The sequence below is a fragment of the Heterocephalus glaber genome, unplaced genomic scaffold, assembly GCF_053883595.1.
Source record: "Heterocephalus glaber isolate CG9 unplaced genomic scaffold, H.glaber_assembly_v1.0 deba00001497, whole genome shotgun sequence".
In the NCBI taxonomy this organism is placed as follows: Eukaryota; Metazoa; Chordata; class Mammalia; order Rodentia; family Bathyergidae; genus Heterocephalus; species Heterocephalus glaber.
Window position 1 is genome coordinate 64,574,906 of NW_028258320.1, and position 20,540 is coordinate 64,595,445.

At 40.9% G+C, this 20,540-nt stretch overlaps 1 long non-coding RNA gene across 3 annotated transcripts in view; it reads right to left on the bottom strand.

Annotated features, from left to right (window-relative positions):
* Positions 1 to 20,540, bottom strand: part of LOC110347817 (uncharacterized) — a 79,178-nt gene that overhangs the window by 34,896 nt on the left and 23,742 nt on the right. The window contains exon 5 of one of the 3 annotated variants that reach the window (XR_015440453.1): positions 4,766 to 4,810. The exons of the other annotated variants lie outside the window; for them this stretch is intronic. This is a non-coding gene — a long non-coding RNA (uncharacterized LOC110347817). The remainder of the gene's footprint in view (positions 1 to 4,765; positions 4,811 to 20,540) is intronic. 3 annotated transcript variants of the gene reach the window in all.

The window sequence follows — 20,540 nt, forward strand, 5'->3', positions numbered from 1 at the left end:
AGAATATGCTTCAAAGACAAACTAAGCTCCTCCCAACTGCACTGCAGATACTTGGAGCCACAGATTGGAGGAGGCAGGAGAATTTAAATCAACTATACATTACAGTTCCTATGTGGAAAGTAGGAGAAATTTTAAGAAATTGTCCAAGACTTTTTTAAGGGACAAGAAAGAGGAAATTGACAAAGTATGACTAGAGGCAATGGCTGAAAGAAATAAAAACTATTTCTTGTTTATATCCCTACTAAGTTGGACAGGCCATAGTTTGTTTGTTTGTTTTTTTAAACAATAGCACAAGAAAACAAGAAAGGTCATCAAAAGGCTGAAACTTTTTTTAGCTCTCTGGAAAATAGCAAATGGAGCTAGATTACTGGAAAAATTAGAACTGAGAACATTCCACCCAGAAGACCTGAGACAAGTGAAGCTATTCGTGAGAGCCCAAGACAGCTCCAAAGTGGCAGAAAAGAAAAACCAAATACAGAGATTAGCTGGGGGTAGTGGGGAGGATGAGCATCAGGAAGATTTATCACAGACTTGCATTCTAAATCACGCTGACTGAGCTAATCAGAGGGTGCCTGGAGCTGGTGAGGGAGGTGAAAATGGATTTCAAAGAGGCATAAGGGAACTTTTGGGACTGATGGAAATAGTCTCTATGTTCATTAGGATGGTGGTTATACAGCATAAAGACTCTAGCCCTAAAATTGGTGTATTAGTTGTATTTAAATTGTGCCTCAATGTCTTCGTCACTTTCTCGTCCATTGGACAAAATATGCAACACCCAACAATTAAACAAGGCAAGATTTATTTTGACTCATAGTTTCAGTCCATAGTTGATAGGCTGATAGCAGAGAAACACTGTTCACATCCTGACAGACAGGAAGTAGAGAGAGTAAAGGAAGAAAAGCTGGGGACAGGGATATCCCCAGAGCACGAGTGACTCGCCTCTTCTGATGAAGTCTCACATCTTAAGAACAGATTCAGTTGTGAACTCTTCAATGGATTAATCTACTGAAGAGAATAGCACCCCTATGATCTAATCACCTTCTCAAAATCCCAACTCTGAACACATAAGACTTTAGGGGGAGGTTCTCAATCTGAATTGTAACAACACACCATGAACCCCAAAAGACTCATCTCCACCTCTTTATACAAAATTCACTTGGTGCATCTCTAAAGGTCACCAGAGTGTAACCAGTTCTAGCCCACTAGTAAAGTTCAAGTCCAGTGTCTCCTCAGAGATTCAAGGCAAACTCTTAGCGATGAGTCTCTGTGAAAATCAGAAAGAAAGTTAAACACTGCCATCATACAGTGGAACCAGGTAAACATTCCCATTCCAAACAGAAAGATAGAAGGCTATATATCTGATGAAAGTAAGACTGCAGCCCAACAAGATAAACATTAAATCTTGTAGCTTTGCATCCAGCACCTAGGACAACTTGTGGCTACCAGAAGCGAACTCAATATGATTTGAGTGGCTCCACCCCGTGACATTGCCAGTTTCAGTTTTCATGGCTTCTCCCTTGGGGTGACTCTGCTCACTGTTTGTGGCCTAGCTTGGTAGACATAATATTTTCCTGGCTTCTTTAACTTCCTGGAATCTCCAGTGCACTTTTGGCTTCATTCTCAGTTTCACCCTCTCAAGAGCTTGCTTCCTGGCCTCCCAGAACTTCCTTTGAAATCTGAGTAGAAACCTCCTGATCCAACAACCCTGCCTTCCACATGCCTATAAAACCAGCATCATGCTGATGATGCCAAAGTATGCCACAAGCTGTAGCCAGGGCCCTTGATCATGGCTGCAGAAGCCTCTGAGTGGCTGAATGACTGAGCACTGTGAAATGAACCTAGGAGGATCAATGCCCTAGGGAGCCTGGGGCTCTCTTCTCAGATTAAACCTTTACAGTTGTGTACCACTGAGTCTTTGAAAGGTGTGATCTTGCTGATTTCTAAGATGGCCTCAAGGCATCTTTAATGTTGTCCTGATGCAAAGTACTTGGATTCTTTTTCATGCTAATCTTTTCAGCAACCTTGCTGAAACCTCTTTTGCCCCAACATTGCAGGTGCTTCCTTTCTAATGAAACTGATAACTTTTTAAACTGGGCTTTTGCTTATGATTATCACTCTAAATCTGGCTGGAAGCAGAGAGAAGTGGCCATGCCTCAGCCTGAACATTGGGCTGCCTTGAAATTTCTTCTGGCAGCAGATCAGTTAGTCTGTCACCTTTAATCTCAGTCTTCTGTAAAGTCTCAAGACACGGGGAAATTGCAGACAAATTTTCTGCTAGAGTGTAACACACATGACCGCTATTCAAATTGTCAGTGCAGTCCTTGTTCCCAGTTTCAACCACCTGAGCATGGTCTTTTCTGTCTGCATTTCTGTTAGCATTCTGGTCTGTACTCCAGCCACATTCTTCCATCAAGCTTGGCTTACAGCCTTCTAGACCTTCTGTATCTGGTATCTCCAAGCCTTTCCAACTCCCATGAACTGCTTAGTCCAGTATAGTCATAACAATGACCCTGCTTCTCTGGTACCAAAATCTGGTTTAGTCATTTTTCCATTATCAGGACAAAATGCTTGACACCCACAACTTAAAGAAACAGGCTTATTTTGCTCACAGTTTCAATCTATGGTCAGTCTGCTCCACAACAAAAGTGGCATGGCACAGGGGTATCATGGAGAAAAGGTTCTCATATCATAGCATCCAGTAGGCAGGAAGAGAGAGAAAGGAAAGTAAATTAATCTACTAATGAGTATAGTGCCCCCACAATCCAGTCACCTTCTCAAAGCCCTACCTCTGAACACATGAGTCTTTTTGGAGAGACAGTCTAGATAGAAACCATAACATTTAGTAAAGCTGACTTTTTTTTTTTTTTTTTTTTTTTGGTACCGGGGATCGAACTTGGGACCTTGCGCTTGCAAGGCAGGCGCTGGAACCATTGAGCTAAATCCCCGGCCCAAGCTGACTTTTGATAAAGAGATTTAATAGACATTAATCAGTTGAAAGGCATGAACATTATTTGGATACTGATTCATATAATTTAGGAAAAAGAATTTGTAGATCAAGTTGAAAATGTGAACATTATCTGGACATTTATGGCTTTCAGGCATTATTAATTTGGGATGGGGTGATGATGGCATTGTGGTATATTTAGAAGGGAAGTCAGTCCTAGTCTCTTAGAGATTTATACTAAAATGTTTACAAATGAAAGTATACAATGTCTGAAATTAGATTCTAAATAATTCAGGAGGTGGATGTAATGAAGGAAAGTATAAAGGAAACAAAATTGGCTACAAGTTAATAATTGAGTGATACATGAGGCTCATTATACCCTACCCTTTACTTTTTCATATGTTTGGAATTTTCCCTATTAAAAACATAAAAGCAATTATATGCACATCCAAGACAAAAAATATTCAAGAACACATTTAATTGGTGGTAGTTTATAGAATTAGTTAATTTCCATTTTTCCTTCCATAATTATCTATATTATTGAAATTGTTTCTGGAAAATAAAAACATTATGTCTTTTAATGTTTTAATCTCACCCATTGAGAGGTAACTCAATCCTCTCCTCTAAGAGTTTTCCCTGATCCTCCCTTCCTCGTTTGGCTTCCTCCACTGAGCACCTATGAAACTCACCACTTCCTCTTCTTAGCATTCAGCATGTATTATCTTTGATAATTTATTGTTACACAGAATGATTATTGCACTTTAGGAGGCCCCCAAGACCACTCTCAGGTTTAATTTTTTTGCTAGAAGTATTCACAGAACTCAGAAAGTTATTGTACTTGTACTTATAGCTTATTAAAGTGAAAGGGTGCAGATATAAATCAGCAGTTATAAGATATATACAACAGTTTCTAGTGAGACTAGGCATGAGCTTCTAGCTGCCCTCTCCCTGTAGGGTCTTGAGCATAGCACATACTTCTCTAAGCAGCAATATGTGGCAACTTACACAGGGCATAGGCAACCAAGGGAGCTCATCTGAGTTTTGTCTGGGGTTTTTGTTGGAATTCAATCATGTAGACATAACTGACCACGTGTGTGGCTGACCTCACTACTCCCCAGTGGCAACTGTCAGCCAAGTTATTCAAGTTGCATTAAAAGTGCTTCCCTGGTTATTTATCCCATCATCAACACTGCCGATTGGCAGAGTCGATGCTAGAGCAGCTAGGTCTTACGGTTGGTCTGTGCGTTCTGGTAGCATAGAAAAAGAAGCTGGAAATAAGCATAAAGATGATGCTGTTCAACTCACTTTTAACCTAGAGGAAACTGAGGCCTATGAAGAGGAAACAACCTAAAAAGGGGGACATTTCATCCCTTCTTCCATGTAAAAACTCAAAGAAAGGGGGCCATCTACAAAGCAAAGATCTCTCAACAGGTATTGAATAAACCAGTGCCTTGATCTTGTACTTCCCAGCCTCTAGAACTATGGCCAATAAATTTCTGTTATTTATAATGTATCCAGTGTCAGATATTTTGTTATAGCTCCCCAAAGGAACAAAGACACACTGTTTGCATAGATTATCTGGTATGACCTAGGTAACCCAGGTAAACAAATGAAGATATAGACCATGTAGGATATTCCAGGGGCTTAGAAGTTACCTCCCAGAAGCAGGACAAGGGCTGAACATTTCTTAGAGCAAGGGTAACCCTTTACTATATAAATGTCTCCTCATTTAGATTTCAAACCTTTGAGAGCAGAAGAAGCATACATTTCACTGTTTCTACTATTTGGCATGTGTCTCATACAGAGAAGGGAAACACTCACCACTGAGGCTCTGCCCTATAGTCACTTTCTGAGAGAAGGTCCAGTCTATTGGAATGGAAAGAAATAGTGGTTAGGATTTCCACCATGAGAGGTGGACAAAACCTATGAAAATGGAAGAAAGACAATTCAGAGAACTGAGGTTTGGAAAATAATTTGGAAGGCAGGTAGAATAATGTCACTTGAAGTGAGGTCTGTAGACCAGAGCATCAGCATTCCCTGGTTGCTTGTTAGAGATATAAATTCCAGGGCCCCATCCCAGATGACTGATTCTGAATTGGTGGGGTCAAACCAGGAATTTGTGATTTAACAAGCTCCAGGTGACTGGAGTCCACACAAAAATTTGAAAAGTATTAGCATTGAGAACATTCATGTATTCTGGAATTGTCCTCAGGAAGGAAAAGAGGGACACACTTAGGGAAATGGGATGGGGCAATGGGGAAGATCCAGGATGAATTATGTTCGTTTTTTACTCATAACACTTCTGACACCAAATGTATCAGGGTTTTCCTGATCAATTCTCCAACACTCCAGACATCAAGAAGAGATGCTAAAAATAAATTCTAACATTACCCAGAGTTAGCACCAGAATCTGCAGGTTTAGCTGAGTTCCATAATACTGCCCTCATATTAGATGCCATTTGCAAGTACTGGGTCTCTAGGTTAACCACATTTCTGTACAATTTGGCTACAAATTGAGGATTCTCATAAGCCTCTTCTCAGGCTAAATAATTTCCTAGACTAGCTTACAGAACTCAAAATACATTCTACTTGCTCTTGCTAGTTTGTTATAAAAGATACAATTCAGGAACAACCAAATGGAAGGAGTGCATATGGTAAGGTATTGGGGAAAGGATAAGAAGCATTTTTGCCCCTTCTAGGCACAGTACCTTCTTAGCACGTTGATGTGTAAACTCCATTGTTTAGTTCCCGTGGAAGTCTCATTAGGTAAGCACGACTCATTAAAGCATTGGTGATTTGAGTCAGCCTCTAGCTCCTCTTTCCTCCCCCAAAAAAGTATGGTGGGGTTTTCCTCAGATAAGCTCCAAGGAGGTAACCTTAGAAAAAGTGTAGGTGCTTGACTCTCATCACAGAAAAGCACTTCAGGATGTATCCATGAGGGGTTTAGGTTTATTAGGCAGAGTTAAAAAGTAAGAGATAATGGAAATGTATTTTAGCATGAAGAGCTAAAGGACATCCTTCTCAGATGGAAAAGATCAGACTGGCCTGTTAACAGAACAACAGGACCAATTTTTAAGGAGTTGGGGTGGGCTAGAGTCTAGTTAATCATTATCGTGGTTCTGAATTTGGAAGGTGGCTCCAGAGAAGTCCTTCTTTAATCTGGTCTCCATGTGATAACTGACTCTTCTTTGGACAGTCTCAATTTTGTAGAGGCTGTGCTGGAATCCAAGGTGATGTAGTTGGGGGTAATGATTAGAGACTTCTAGGTGCTCACTGGTAGTTGAATGTTATTGTAGATCTTGTATTTGGTGCCTTCAGTCTTGAAGGGAAATGAGGTATGTCATATAAATTTAGAGCTAATTTACTTTGTTTTTCCAGTTTTTAGACAGATACTTGCTAAATAATTAACATCCATATATGCAGAGATGGGATGGGATCAGACCCAAAGTTTTAAGGTACAAAGTTGAGATCAAAGTTTGTTCTGCTTTTAGTTACCTACTGGGCATCTGTAGGCCCAAATGAAGAGTCATTGTTGTTTTAAAGCAAAAAATAACTTTCAAGTTCCTGACTGCCTCAGAAGAAAACAGATTATGCTTTAAAGAGTAACAGATTAAATGCCTAGAATTGTCGTCTGTCCCTATGGTTATTTCTGCCTCAGGGTAGGGATGAGAGCAAGGTTTCTGAAAGTCTGAACTTTCTACTCATGCCTTGATCATTCTGGTAGTCAGCCTTCATCCTAAGGCTTTCTATGGGCCCCTAGCCTCAAGTCATCTCATTAGGACTCTGCTATGCTTTAGATCGAGAATCTCCCAAAAGCCTCATATGTTCAGAAGTAGAGCTGTGGGAAGGTGATTGGATCATTTGGAAAGGTTTTAGGGTGTCAACTAGTTAACTTGATTGTAGGAGATCATGTAGGGTCAGAGGAGGTGGGTCACTGCGGACATAACTTAGAATGATGTATCTCCCTCCCTGTCTTCTCCTTTCTCTGCTTCCTGGTACTATAACATAAACAGCTTTCCTCTGACAGTCTCTATGCCATGTGGTTTCTGCCTTGGAGCCAGCAAATTATGGCCTGAATCTTCTAGAAACATGAGTCAAAATAAGCCTCTCTTCCTTAAAGTTATGACTGCCAGGTATTGTGTCTCAGTGACAAAGAAAGTGACTAAGACAGATTTTAGTGCCACAGAACTGTGGTCATTGCAAAAGCCTTCAAAATTGGCTTGTAGAAGGAATTTAGAAAGGTTTTGAGATGCTAACTAGAGAAGCCCTAGAATACAATGTACTGAGCTTGATGGAGGAATCCGGCTGGAGCTGGATTCAAAAGAACAGAATGCTGATAGAAATCCATACAGTAAAGACCATGCTCAGGTGGTTGTAACTGGAAACAAGGACTGCACTGACAATTTGAATAGCGGTCATGTGTGTTACACTCTAGCAGAAAATTTGTCTGCATTTTCCCCGTGTCTTGAGACTTTACAGAAGACTGAGATTAAAGGTGACAGACTAACTGATCTGCTGCCAGAAGAAATTTCAAGGCAGCCCAATGTTCAGGCTGAGGCATGGCCACTTCTCTCTGCTTCCAGCCAGATTTAGAGTGATAATCATAAGCAAAAGCCCAGTTTAAAAAGGTATCAGGTTCATTAGAAAGGAAGCATCTGCAAAGTTGGGGCAAAAGAGGTTTCAGCATGGTTGCTGAAAAGATTAGCATGAAAAAGAATCCAAGTACTTTGCATCAGGACAACATTAAAGATGCCTTGAGGCCATCTTAGAAATCAGCAAGATCACACCTTTCAAAGACTCAGTGGTACACAACTATAGAGGTTTAATCTGAGAAGAGAGCCCCAGGCTCTCTGCTTGAGAAGGGCTCCCTAGGGCATTGATCCTCCTAGGTTCATTTCACAGTGCTCAGCCATCCAACCACTCAGAGGCTTCTGCAGCCATGATCAAGGGCCCTGGCTACAGCTTGTGGCATACCTTGGCATCATCAGCATGATGCTGGTTTTATAGGCATGTGGAAGGAAGGTCTGGGAGGCCAGGAAGTATGTTCTTGAAAGGGTGCTGCATGAAGACATGAAAATGAAGCTAAAAGTGCACTGGAGATTCCAGGAAGTTAAAGAAGCCAGGAAAATGTTATGTCTAGCAAGGTAGGCCACAAGCAGAGAACAGAATCACCCCAAGAGAGAAGCCTGAAGGCCACCCAAATCATATTGAGTTCACTTCTGTTAGCCACAAGTTGTCCCAGGTGCTGGATGCAAAGCTACACGACTTAATGTTTGTCCTTCTGGTATTCAGTCTTGCTTTGGTCAGATATATAGCTTCCTATTTTTTGTGTTTGGAATGGGAATGTTTACCTCATGCCATTATATATGATGGCAGTGTTTAACTTTCATTTTGATTTTCATGGGAGCTCACAGCCTTGAATCTCTGAGGAGTCATTGGCCTTAAACTTTTCTGGCAGTCTGAAACTGGTTAAACTCTGGTGACTTTCAGAGATGCACTAAATGCATTTTGTATAAAAAGATGGGGATGATTTTTTGAGGGTCATGGTGGATTGTTACAGTTCAGATCCAAAACTTCCCCAAAAAGCCTTATATGCTCTGAGGTGGTGCTTTTTGGAAGGTGATTGGATCATGGGTGCACTACAGCTGACTTGTTTTTAATAGATAGGACTTGATCCAAAGAGGTAAGTCATTGGGAACATGACCTGGAAGAATAAATCTCCCTCTCTGTCTCCTGTCTGCTCTCTCTGCTTCCTGGCCACCATGACACCAGCTTTCCTCAGCTCTGACATCTGCCTTTCAGTTTCTGCATTGGAGTCAGCTAACTATAGACTGAATCCTCTAAAAACTGTGAGCCAAAATAAACCTCTTCTCCTTTAAATTATAGGTGTCAAGTATTGTGACCTGGTGACAAGAAAGGTGACTATGACAGAAACAGGTGATGATTATCACTTAGTCTATTCTAAGGATTTTAGGAGCTGTGTCACTAACTAGGGACAAAAGGCACACTTTGGAAATATATACTTCTCATTATGTCAGAGGGATCCATAGTAGGGCTGGTTGTAGATTGGACACTGGGCACAACAGCCTCTGGAGCAAAGAGGCATCCACGAGTGTCACACCCCAAGACTATTTGTAGCCCACATAGTCAGCAAAGCTGCCAACCAGAAACATTGCACTCCTGTGAAAGATCAGGGTGCGGTGACTTATTAACAAGAACAGAGGCTATCAAGGTATTTTAGCCTTCAGAATGAATTATGTTGTCCAGTACCACCAAGGAGCCCCCTGCTATCTCATAGGGTCCAAACTCAGCTCCTACCAAATATAGCACTCTGATATATCAAACCAACAGAACAGAAATCAAGGTTATATCAATTTAGCAATATTTATGAAAAATTAAAGTGCAATGTTTCATCAGTGGTAAGCCACTATTTAGCCTGAAGTTATGGCTTAGCTTCAGGGCTGATTTTTCTCTCTCCTCAGGCTCTCATTTGCACCAAGTTTCCTAGGAAAATAGAACCAGGGCAATTTCCATAACAATGATCTTCTCCCCTGCTGAAGACACTCTTAATCAATAAGTTGACAAAATAATGGTCTGCTCCTTAGATCCTTCAAGAATAATAAGCACCAGCCAAGTGAAGGAGCCATGCCTGTGCCTGAAATCACATAGACCACAGAGGAAAATATGAGAAAAGCCCAGAGCCTGTGGTCCATTTTCTGATAAAAGAGCTGTCTAGAAGATGTACGTGGCATTTTGCAGATTATCACCAACTTGGCAAGTGAAACAGGTTTCACTTGTGATTTTTTATTCAAAGAAAAATGAATAATGGATTTGGTGTTTTGATTAGGCAGCCCAAAATCATAAATTCAAATTACAATATTTAAAGAGGAAGTATCAGTAAATTATTGCTGAGTAAACAAACCTCCCAAAACTGAGTGGCTTAAAACTAAAAATCAGTTATTATTTTTCATGCATCTGAGGGTAAAGGGATGATTATTCTTGTTCAGGCTTTGCTGGGATGGCTCTGTTCCAAATGTCTCTCATCCTCCTGGACCAGTGGACCAGCTTAGACACAGTCTTCTCATGGTGATGGCTGAGGCATAAGAGATCAAGTAAAAGCCCACAAAGTCACTTAGCCTAGACTTACACTTGCCACTGTCACTTCTGCCTCATTCTTATGCCAAAGGCAAAGCATATCAATAGGCTCAAAGCCAAGGTAGAAGGAAATGTGTTCCACCTTTTATGAAGGAAATCCAAAGTCACATGATGATGTGTGTAGATATAGTAGGAGATAAAACTAGGAGCTAATAATGCAATCTATAACAGAGAGAAGCACATTTGCCCATAGTTAATATTAAGTGAAAATTGCTGTGTTTGAACACCGTTCTTTGATTTTATTTTTTTTTATTTTTGTCAATAGTAGAACTATTTCCCTAATGTGAAAGGAACACATTTGCTCTAAACTACCTGAAAAGCTTCATCTCTATTAATGCCCTGGCTTGCAAAATCTTCCCCCTGGAACCCAAATGGCTAAATGACTAATTTCCAATATATCCTGTAATACTACACCTTGCCTTTACTGAAAGCAGTCATTCTCAAAGGGTGGTTCCTAGACTTCAGTACTGGCATTGCCTAGAAACTTAGAAATGCAAATTTGAAGTCCATATCAAGACTTACTGGATCAGACTCTATGGGAGTGGGGTCCAACATGTGTTTTCATAAGTTCTCCAGGGGATTCTGATGCTTATTTAAGTATGGAAAGCACTGGTTTAGAGTATCTTTTCCCTACCTCCTGCCTTTGTCCTCCTTGAGAAGGATATTTGAGTTTGTTCCTATTATTACAGGACCCAGTAGGGATGATTCATGTCACCACCAAGCCTATTTCCCCACTTCTAAACTCTCATAACATTTATTATCTATTCAGTTAATTTCTTTTTTAGATTATTGCATCTTAACTCCACAGGTCAGCTATAAATACTGATCAGCAGGTCATTTACCATGGAATTTAGAGTCAGAGGGACCTAGGTTCCAACTCAGCTTTACACTTTACTAAGAGTATAGCCTTAGACAGGTGACTGAACCTCCCTGAGCCTCAGTTTCCTCTTACGCACATAGGACTCATAATGCCCACTCACTCGGAAACAGCCAGACAGGCAGGCAAGCACAGTCCTGGGCCTTAGCCTGTTGGACATCAAAAGTTTGATTTGTGTTTTCTTCTGAGGCAGTCAAGGACTTAAAAGCTATTTTTACTTTTTAAAGAAAATGACACTTCACTTGGGCCTACAGATACCAAATGGGTAACTAAAAGCAGAGTGAAGCCTGACCTTATTTTGTATCTGTCTCCTTTCTTATCATAAAACTTTGGATCAGATTCCTGCCCAGTTTTGCATATAGGCACGTGAATCATTTAGGGAGTGTCTAAGAGCTGACAATACCAAGTTGATTAGCCCTAAATTGACATAGCCTATCTCATCCTCCATCAAGACTGAGGACAGTAAGATAAGAGGTTTACAGGGACATTCAACTATGAGTGGGCACCCAGAAGTCTCCAGTCATTGCCCTAAATCTATGTCATCTTGGGTTTCAGCAGAGCCTCTATAAAACCAAGACTGCTCCAAGCAAGAACAATAATCTCATGGAGACCAAATTGCCCCTTCCTCCAAGCAATAAAGACTTCTTCAGAGCCACCTTGCAAAACTAGAACTGAGATATGGTTAACCAGACCGTAGCTCACCTTAGCCACTCCATAAGAACTGGCTTCGTTCCTTCCTTAATGGGCCAGTCTGATCTCCATCAAAGTTGTGCCCCTTCAGCTTCTCAAGCTAAAGTTCCTCACCTGGTTTCTCTTACTTTCCAACTCTACCTAATAAATATGCCTATGCCTTTCACTGATGCATCCTGAAATACTTTCTTGCTATGAGAGTTAAGAACCTGCCCAGGCAGAGCTGAGGTCCCTATCTTCTCTTTTGGGAGACTACGCTGGACCCTGGCTGGTGACAACTCTATGGCATTGAGGCAAAAATAAAAATAAGCAAATAGATATAAAGTATGTTGCATAATGCCTGCCCAAGCACTTTTAGCACAGTATTCAAAAGAGACCAGAATATCACCTAAAATATACCACTTTGACATAGGATTATTTTGAGCTGAAGGCAACTGAGAAGTAGATATCAAAAAAGCTCTCTGCCCCTCCTCTTATTTGCCTAAGCATAGGACGGAAATTTCCAATGTTGTCCCTCCTTCCTTCTACCAGGAATGACAAAGGTTAATCACCAAAGATAACTTTAGAACCTTATCAACTTGGAAATGGTATCAGAGAAATATACATAACAATGATGACTACTCAGCCCTTGTCTACTATTAGTTTCTCTCTATTTGAGTCCCCACAATTTGCTGTCCCTGGAAACTCAATATCTTTTTCCTTTGCCTTGAGACTTCTCAAAAAATTTATTGTTTTTTGTTGAAAATTCTATTTAAGCCAGTATGCTAAGGCAACTCATTGATATTTACACATTTTTCCCTGAGTATCTCCCACATATACATGTAAGACTGAGGGCCTTACCAACCCGGGAAGGAACACACCGGACAAGTTGGAAAGTAAAACTGACCTTAGTCTGGCCAGACGGCACTCCCAAAGCAAAGTAGCTTAGAGAGGCGACTAGCCCAGAGTCCGAGGCTCTTTTTATAGGGGGTTGCAGGGGAAGTTAACAGGCAAAATTTACAGAAGAGGAACAAAGGTTAGTGGTCAGCTGACACGTACTGATAGTCAGCAGATGTTTGTAGATTGTTCTATAGATAGCGGTGTTCAGAACATCAGTTTCGAACAAAGAGTTGAGTAATTTACTTTGGGACCTTATGGCTGATACAGATCTTATCTAGTGTCCTAGCATCTTTATCTATTTACTCACATTCACAGTTGGGGCTATGGGAGTTTTATGATTACAGAGTTATGCAGTCCCACATACATGAAATATACACATTTATAAACATATGTGTCTTTCTCATGTTAACCTATGTTGGATACCAGAATCCATCTCAGCTAAGAACTTAAAAAGGCACAAGGAATATTGCTTTTCTGCTTCTACACCACTAGGGTTTGGGCCACTTCATCTTTGTTACATCATCTGAATCAGTGGGAGTGAACACATTAAACCACCCATTAAACATTTCCCCTGTTTTTAATATAAATGAAATACATTCCCTGAATACTCATTCCCCTTGTTATCATGGCTGATGGGGTCCCAGGTAGGTTTCTAGGTTCTAGTGTATGATGAACAAAGAACTAGATGTGGCATGTGATAGTAAAGAAAAAGTAGCAAAGTTTAATTTAGGCAACAGTATGCTCAGAATGAGCAGGCTCACCCAAGTGTAAAGAAAAATGGCATGAGTGCTTGGAAGTGTTAGGTTTAAGAATTTAAAATGTTACACCCAGTCTAGAGTGCTTCTCATTGTATCTTTCAGAGCATGATTGACAATGTGATTGACAGGGTGCTGAGTCATGTCAGCTGTACTAGCACCCATGTCCTTTTCTATAATTCACTCTGTTATAATTGGATACATGAGATGTAGTCCATATGCATGAATCTTCAAAGAACTCCAAGTGAAGAAATGTTACTATAGGTCAAGTGGGAGGATCTAGCATGTATTTGTCTTATCTCTACCTCTGGGTAGTAGGCCTTAGGACAAGGAAGGGGAGGTTGGCCCTGGGGAATTGCCCAAGTTCAGGTGAGTGGAAAATTGTTCCACAGCCTCACTTGTACTATCTATATTATTCTCCCTTGAGAGACTTGGTCCCCCCAAAATCTCTAAGGGGTGCTAAGGATGAACTCTCCGTCTTCTACAGCTGCCTCTTGCTGAACAAGTGTGGCTGGCCCTACCTATGTGAAGACTGTGGAACTCTCACCCACCTGGTCTAGGGGCTAAGGGAGCTGTACTTCTCCTCCAAGGATTTGTTGATAAGATCTAGATAGGGAGGTGAGTTTTGGTTCTTGGCTTGGATCACCCTCTGTACTTTACTGTTAAACAAGAAGAAACTAATTTGACTAAGATATTAAATATGCATGGTCCAAATAGTAAAGCTATGAGAAGCATTAATAAAGGCCCTATCAAGGGAAATAACAAGGATGTCTAATTCCAGATTTTTACCTGGATCCCCATTGCTTAGATAGTTCTGGAAGAACCTAGAAGTGTGGTCTACTAGTTTTCATGCAGTATATATCACCATTCTAGTCTAATTGACATAGAAGCAACATTCTTCTTCTAGAAACAAACATAATCCCCCTTTTCAGTAGTTAGGTCTAGACCCCTCCAGTTTTGTAGGGATACCATGGCCAGTGTATCTGTTTGATTCTGGAGGATGACAATGCTCTGGGCAATGTCATCTAGAATGTCTGTCAGGTCCTTAGGTAACTGTTGGTAATAGGAGAGCAATGTGGTTAGATTTAAGGTTCTGTATAAGTGGTCACTGCCTATTATCTCTTCTAGACACAGTTTTTCAGCCACCAAAGAGGATTCCAAGAAAAATAAGAACAAGCCAAAAGAGGTCATTTTATAATTTGGGGCAATGATCCCAAGAGTGAGTAGCAGCAAGCAAGAGAGTAACAAAACTAGCTACACAAGACATGCCAGGAAAGACCCTATTTCCAGGACAGGGCTGACTTCCCCTTTTATTTAAAGGGAGCAAAATGGTTTACTTCTCTGATTCAGCAGGTTGGTCAATGTTTTCTGAAAGGAAACTTGAAGGCATCTACTGGTTCTCAGGTGTATGAGGTTTGTGGTCTTTCTTCTTCATTTTCACATGCCTCGGGCAGCTTGGGTTTTATCCTGGAGAGGTAAATCTAACAAGTTTTGGGACCTAGGGTCCATAGAAATAAAAAAGAAAGCATCCTTGAGAACAAGGACAGAGAATTAGTTAGTGTCAGCCATGATCTCTGCAAGGAGGGTGTATGGGTCTGCTACTAGGGATGAATAGGTACCACTGCCTCATTGATGATTCTGAAATCTTTTACTAGGCAACATCTCCTGATAGCTTGACTACCTGTGAAATGGATGTGTTCCATGGGGAATGGCATTGCACCAGCAACTCTGTAGCCAAAAATTTATCAATAATGGATTTTATTCCCTGCCTAGCCTCTCTTTTAAAGGGATACTGCCTTCTTTTAGTGTATATATTAGCGCCCTTGAGCTGAATGATTACCAGGGTGGCCTTGACAGCCCACTGTGGGTTGCCATTATATTACACTTGAGGATCAACTCCTAGAAGAGGAGTCAGGCCTGATGGAGCCAGTTTCCTGACTAGGACATTGATTGCCAGAGATTTGAATGACAGGTTGGCCTTGAGTAGGAAAAGTATATATATCTTTGGATATTTCAGTATTATCATGAAGGCAGCTTGGAAAAACAAATCTCCCAACCAGAGATTTCAGAGTTCAGAGTTGGGTAAAGAAAACTGACGAGTTAATTCTTCAAGGCCCGCAACAACTGAGGAAGTTAGACTAGCATAAGATGCCCCAATATTGAGAAGGCTTACCCATGACATCCAGAGTTATCCAAGGGTCCTGCAAGATGATGAGGATGTCCTCGCACAGACTGCCTCAGCACTGTCAGTCACTGTCTGGGCATTTGTCCCATGCTACCATGGTGGTGGATGACCTCATTCCCTCCTGGGCACAAGGACAGTCCCTCCTACATTGTCAAGGGTTGTTATCCATATTCAGACAGGCCTCACAAGGACTGGCAGCTTCTGAGGGCATTTCTTTGCCCAGTGTCCAGATTGCTTGTACTTGAAGCACCCAGATTTGCCTCTATCACCCTTTGGATTACCTCAGTTTCCCTTGGTGCCACAGGCTTTATCATGAGCCTTATCCATTAGGGCCAGCATGGCTGTAGCCAGCCTTTCATCCTTACTCAACTTCCATTTGTCCTCCTGCTCATCATAGTTGTTAAAGATTATAAGCCACACGGAACTATTAACTTAGCCCAGCTAATGGGCCCTGTTGTAGGTTTTGGAGCTTCCTCCTGAAGTGTGGAACTGACTGGCTAATAAAATAGTGTCCCAGGATAATTTGGCACTCTCTAGATTCCAGGTTTAAGTTAGTGTATTTACAGAATGCCTCTAAGCTGGTTCTGGAAAGCTGCTGGATTTTCATCAGAGCCCTGATTGATAGTCCTGAGCTTATCATGATTTACAGGTTTGGGCATGCCCTTATGAATACCCACTAAGATGGCCTGGAGGTATAATCTCCATTTGATCTCTCCATCCTTGGTGTTATAATACCAGTGGGCCCTTCTTGAAGCCCAAATAATGCATCAGCTGGCTGATTACCATCAGATGCAGCTGTAAAGACCTCATCATTGGCCTGTCTTACAGATCTTAAAATCCTGTCTTTCTACTGCTGTGCAGAAAGAAACCAGGATGAACTGGACATCTTGCCTGGTCAGATCAAAAACTTGTCAGGGTATGGAATCTGTCAGCAAACTTCTTAGGGTCCCCAAAAACTTTACCCAGTTTCTCTTTGCATTGTTGGATATACATGACTGAAAAGAGGGCCTGAATTCAAACAGTACCATCTGTACATGCCACTTCTTAGGGGGGTAGAATGGTGGCAGGCTTAGATGTCAAGTTCTCTAAATCCAAGCCCTTATGTTAGGCACACTCAGACCTAGGATGAGGTGGATTCAGAAAGGTCTTTATCTCCTGAGGCATGGATGGCATAGAACATGGCCTGTGAAGGGTTAAATTTATCCCAGTGTCTGAGAAGGCAGGAAGTCAGGTGGAATGAATATACCTCATGATGGGTCTGTAGGCAGCAGTAAGGTGGCCCTGGTAAAGGCAAACTCCCCGGGATTCAGATGTCTGACATCTCTGGCCTTATGTGGGCACTGGTGATACTTCCTTTGGACCTTTGGGTGTCCCCTTTTAGCTACGACTCATCTCCCAGACAGAAGGGATCCAGAGCTGAGGTGCCCTACTGGCTGGACACCTCTAGCCAATTATAGAATCACCTAACATCATGGTGTGCCTGTTTAGGGATGGATAGTAGGCACTTCCCCCTGATAAACTTCAATAAACCCTGATAAATTTTTCTGCATAGGTGTCTCTTGGGGACCCTGGCTGACAGAGGTGAATAATTTGACATATGGTCTTTAGCCATGACCCACTATCCGGGGAAGTGGGGCCTCCTGGTCCCTGTAAGTTTTTCCTTAAGTGTTACAAGTAATGCAGGTGGACCTCGCTTTGTTCACTTACAAAGATCTGAGGAAAGTCTAATGGATGAGGAGCCTGGAAGGTGGCAATCTAAGAACTGATGGTAGGACAAGTCCCTAGGAAAAGAGAAAAACAAATTGAGATGGCCATCTAAGAGAAGAAATATAAAATCTCAAAAGGGGGTCTTACCCACTGGCTGGCTCACCAAGATGTTACCATGGGTGATGGGGTCCTGAAAGGGTTTCTAGGTTCTTGTCCATGACAAACAAAGAATTGGATATTGCATTCAATGGTAAGGGGAAAGCAGCAGAGTTAATTTAGGCACCAGTACACTCAGTGAGTGGGCTCATGCCCATGGAAAGGAAAATGGCACAAGTGCTTGAAGGCATTAGGTCTAAGAGTGTAAAATGCTGTCCTAGGTCTAGAGGACCTCCCATTATGTCTTCCAGAGCATGATTGACAACATGATTGTGTTAGTGATTTTTCTCTCACTGCTGAGACAAGATACCCAACACCCAAAGTTGGAGGGGAAGAAGTTTATTTGGCCTACAGTTTGTGGAGGTATCAGTCCATAATTGGCCAACTCCAAGGCAGAGATGACAAACAGGTGTCACAGAGGAGAAACAACATGGCACCAACAAGGTAGCAAAGGTAACAAGAGTTTAACAGCATCTTTCTGCCCCTTTTATCTTATTCAGACTACCATGATAAGGATGGTGCCAAACTAATCACTCACATGTAGTGGTTTAGTAATCACATGCCCTTAACCCCAGCATCACACATTCCAGATTCAACTACCTCTGAAAAAGAAAGTCCCACCTCATCTGCATGAGGCTTTGGGGGGACATCTAAACACAAACCATCACAATGATTGGCATGGTGCTAAGTCATGTCAGTTGTATCTAGCACATATGTCCTTTCCCATAATTCACTCTGTTATAATTGGACATATGAGATACAGTCCATATGGATGAACTGCACATGAGCTCTGAGTAAAGAAAGGTTACTAGGGGCAGAGAAGCTCAGCCGGTCCCAGCACCAGGAAGGAAGCTCCCCCGCTGCCATCCCAAGCTCCTAGGGCAGAGAAGGTGAGCTGCGTGGGCGCCAGAAGCACCCCTCTCCCCCGTGGAAATGAGAAGACACATAAACAAGCCTCAAAAACAGACTTCCAAATCACCTACAGCAACCCCAAAGGGAAACCAGATGGTACAATCTGATACTCAACCACCTGGACTCTCTGAACTGGCAACAAAAGAGGATCTGGGAAAAATGAAATCAGAAGTAATTACTCAGATAACAGCAAAGATTTTGCTCATGGTGCAAGACATGATTAATAAATCTAGAGAGGACACAGATTAAAAAAAATAGAGGATCTGAGGAACATGATGGAATCCCAACATAGGAAATAAATGGAATCCATAAAACAGATACAAACAGATTTCCAAGAGATTAAAAACTCCATCGAAAGTCTGTGCAGCAGAATGAACCAATGTGAGGATAGAATTTCACATATAGAAGAGAAGATTGCAATTAGTGAGGAGGAAAAGAACAATTGCTTTAAAATTGTAAGGGAACATGAGAAATCAATCCAGCGGCTGCTAGACGATGCAAAGAAGAATAACATAAGACTGATTGGAGTCAATAAAGAAAGAGGAGAGAGTGCAGATGACATAAAAAAACTCTTCACAGAAGTGATGGCAGAAAATTTCCCAAGGAGGGGAAAAGAACTTGACATACAGATAAGTGAGGCATATAGGACTCCAGCTAGCCTTAATCAAAAAAAATCTACACATAGGCATATAATAGTTAGGATTCCAGAAATCCAACAGAAGAATAAAATTCTACAAGCAGTGAGAGAAAAGAAACAAATCACATACAAAGGAAAGTCCATCAGAATCACAGCACACTTCTCAATGCAAACCCTCAAGGCAAGAAGAGCTTGGAGTGATGTATTTCAAGCCCTAAAGGAAAACAGCCTCCAACCTGGACTGATGTACCCTGCAAAACTATCTTTCAAAATTGATGGAGAAATAATATACTTTCATGATAAAGAGCACCTCAGGAACTTCATGAATACCAAACCGGCACTCCAAAAAATTCTGGACAATACCCTAGGAAAAGACAAGGAGGATCACAACCCCAGGAAACCCAGCAGAATGAATCCATTGAACGTGACAAATTAAATGCAAAGGGGGAGAATCCAACAAAAAGAAAAAGTCATGACAAGGCTTTTAAAACTTTTGACTTCATCTCCCTAATAGTGTATAATTCAATCTTATTATTGTACTGATTAGTATTTTTTTGATTCTAGAGTTACACACCATTCCTTGTGCTATACTGGCTATTTATCATCTTCTTATGTCTACATTTTAATTGGGTTGTCTATTAATGAGCTCTAAGAATTCTTTATATATTCTGCTCATAGGTTATATGCATTGTAAATATGGTCTGTTTAAGGACTACTTTTCATTTTAATGATGTCATTTAAAGTTCTAAATTTTGATGGAATCTCATTTATCAATTTTTTTCTTTGATACATCATGTTTTTTATATCCTAGGTAATTCTTGCCTACCCTGAATTCATAAATATTTTCCCTTATAATTTCTTCTTAAAGTTTTATACTTTTAGGCTTTCTTATTTAGGTTCATAGATCCCTTCAAGTTATTTTCATGTATGGAAAAAAAAAGGGTTGAGGTTAATTTTTTATATACGGATACCAGGTGTTCTAGTGCCATTTGCTGAAGACACTGTCTCTTCCTCGGCTCTTGAATCGAGTTTATATTCTATAAAATGCTAATGTTAAATAATCTTTCAAAACTCAGTGGACCATATATGTGTGGTTCTATTTCTAGATTCTCTGTTTTATTCAAATGATCTATATGTCTTTCCTTACACCAACACTGCCTTGATTACTGTAGCTTTAGAAGAAGTCTTAAAATTGGGTCCTAAACATCTTCCAACACTGTTTTTGTTTTTGTTTTTGGCTTTTCTGGGTCCTTTGTACTCCTACATAACTTTTAAATGTCAATATACAGTTCTTCATTTATAGCAAGTATGCACAGACCTGAATTTTTATATATACCTTGTGTTTTCTAATCCTGCTAAATTCAAGTACAAGTTCTAGGGGCTCCTAGAGATTTCTTAGTACTTTCTCTGTAGATGATCATTTCATCTACATATAAAGATTTTGCTTCTGCCATGCCAATCCTATCCTAGTTGTGTCATTTTATTGCCAGACTATTTTGGTGGGGCCTAGGTTTCAAAGTGTAATGGACAGATAAAGAGTAAGCATATCTGCCCTTGTTCCCCACCTTAAGGAGAAAGCATTGTATCTTCTCCATTCATACAAGGTGTTCTCACTGAAAGTATGGAGTACATGTCTTTAACTT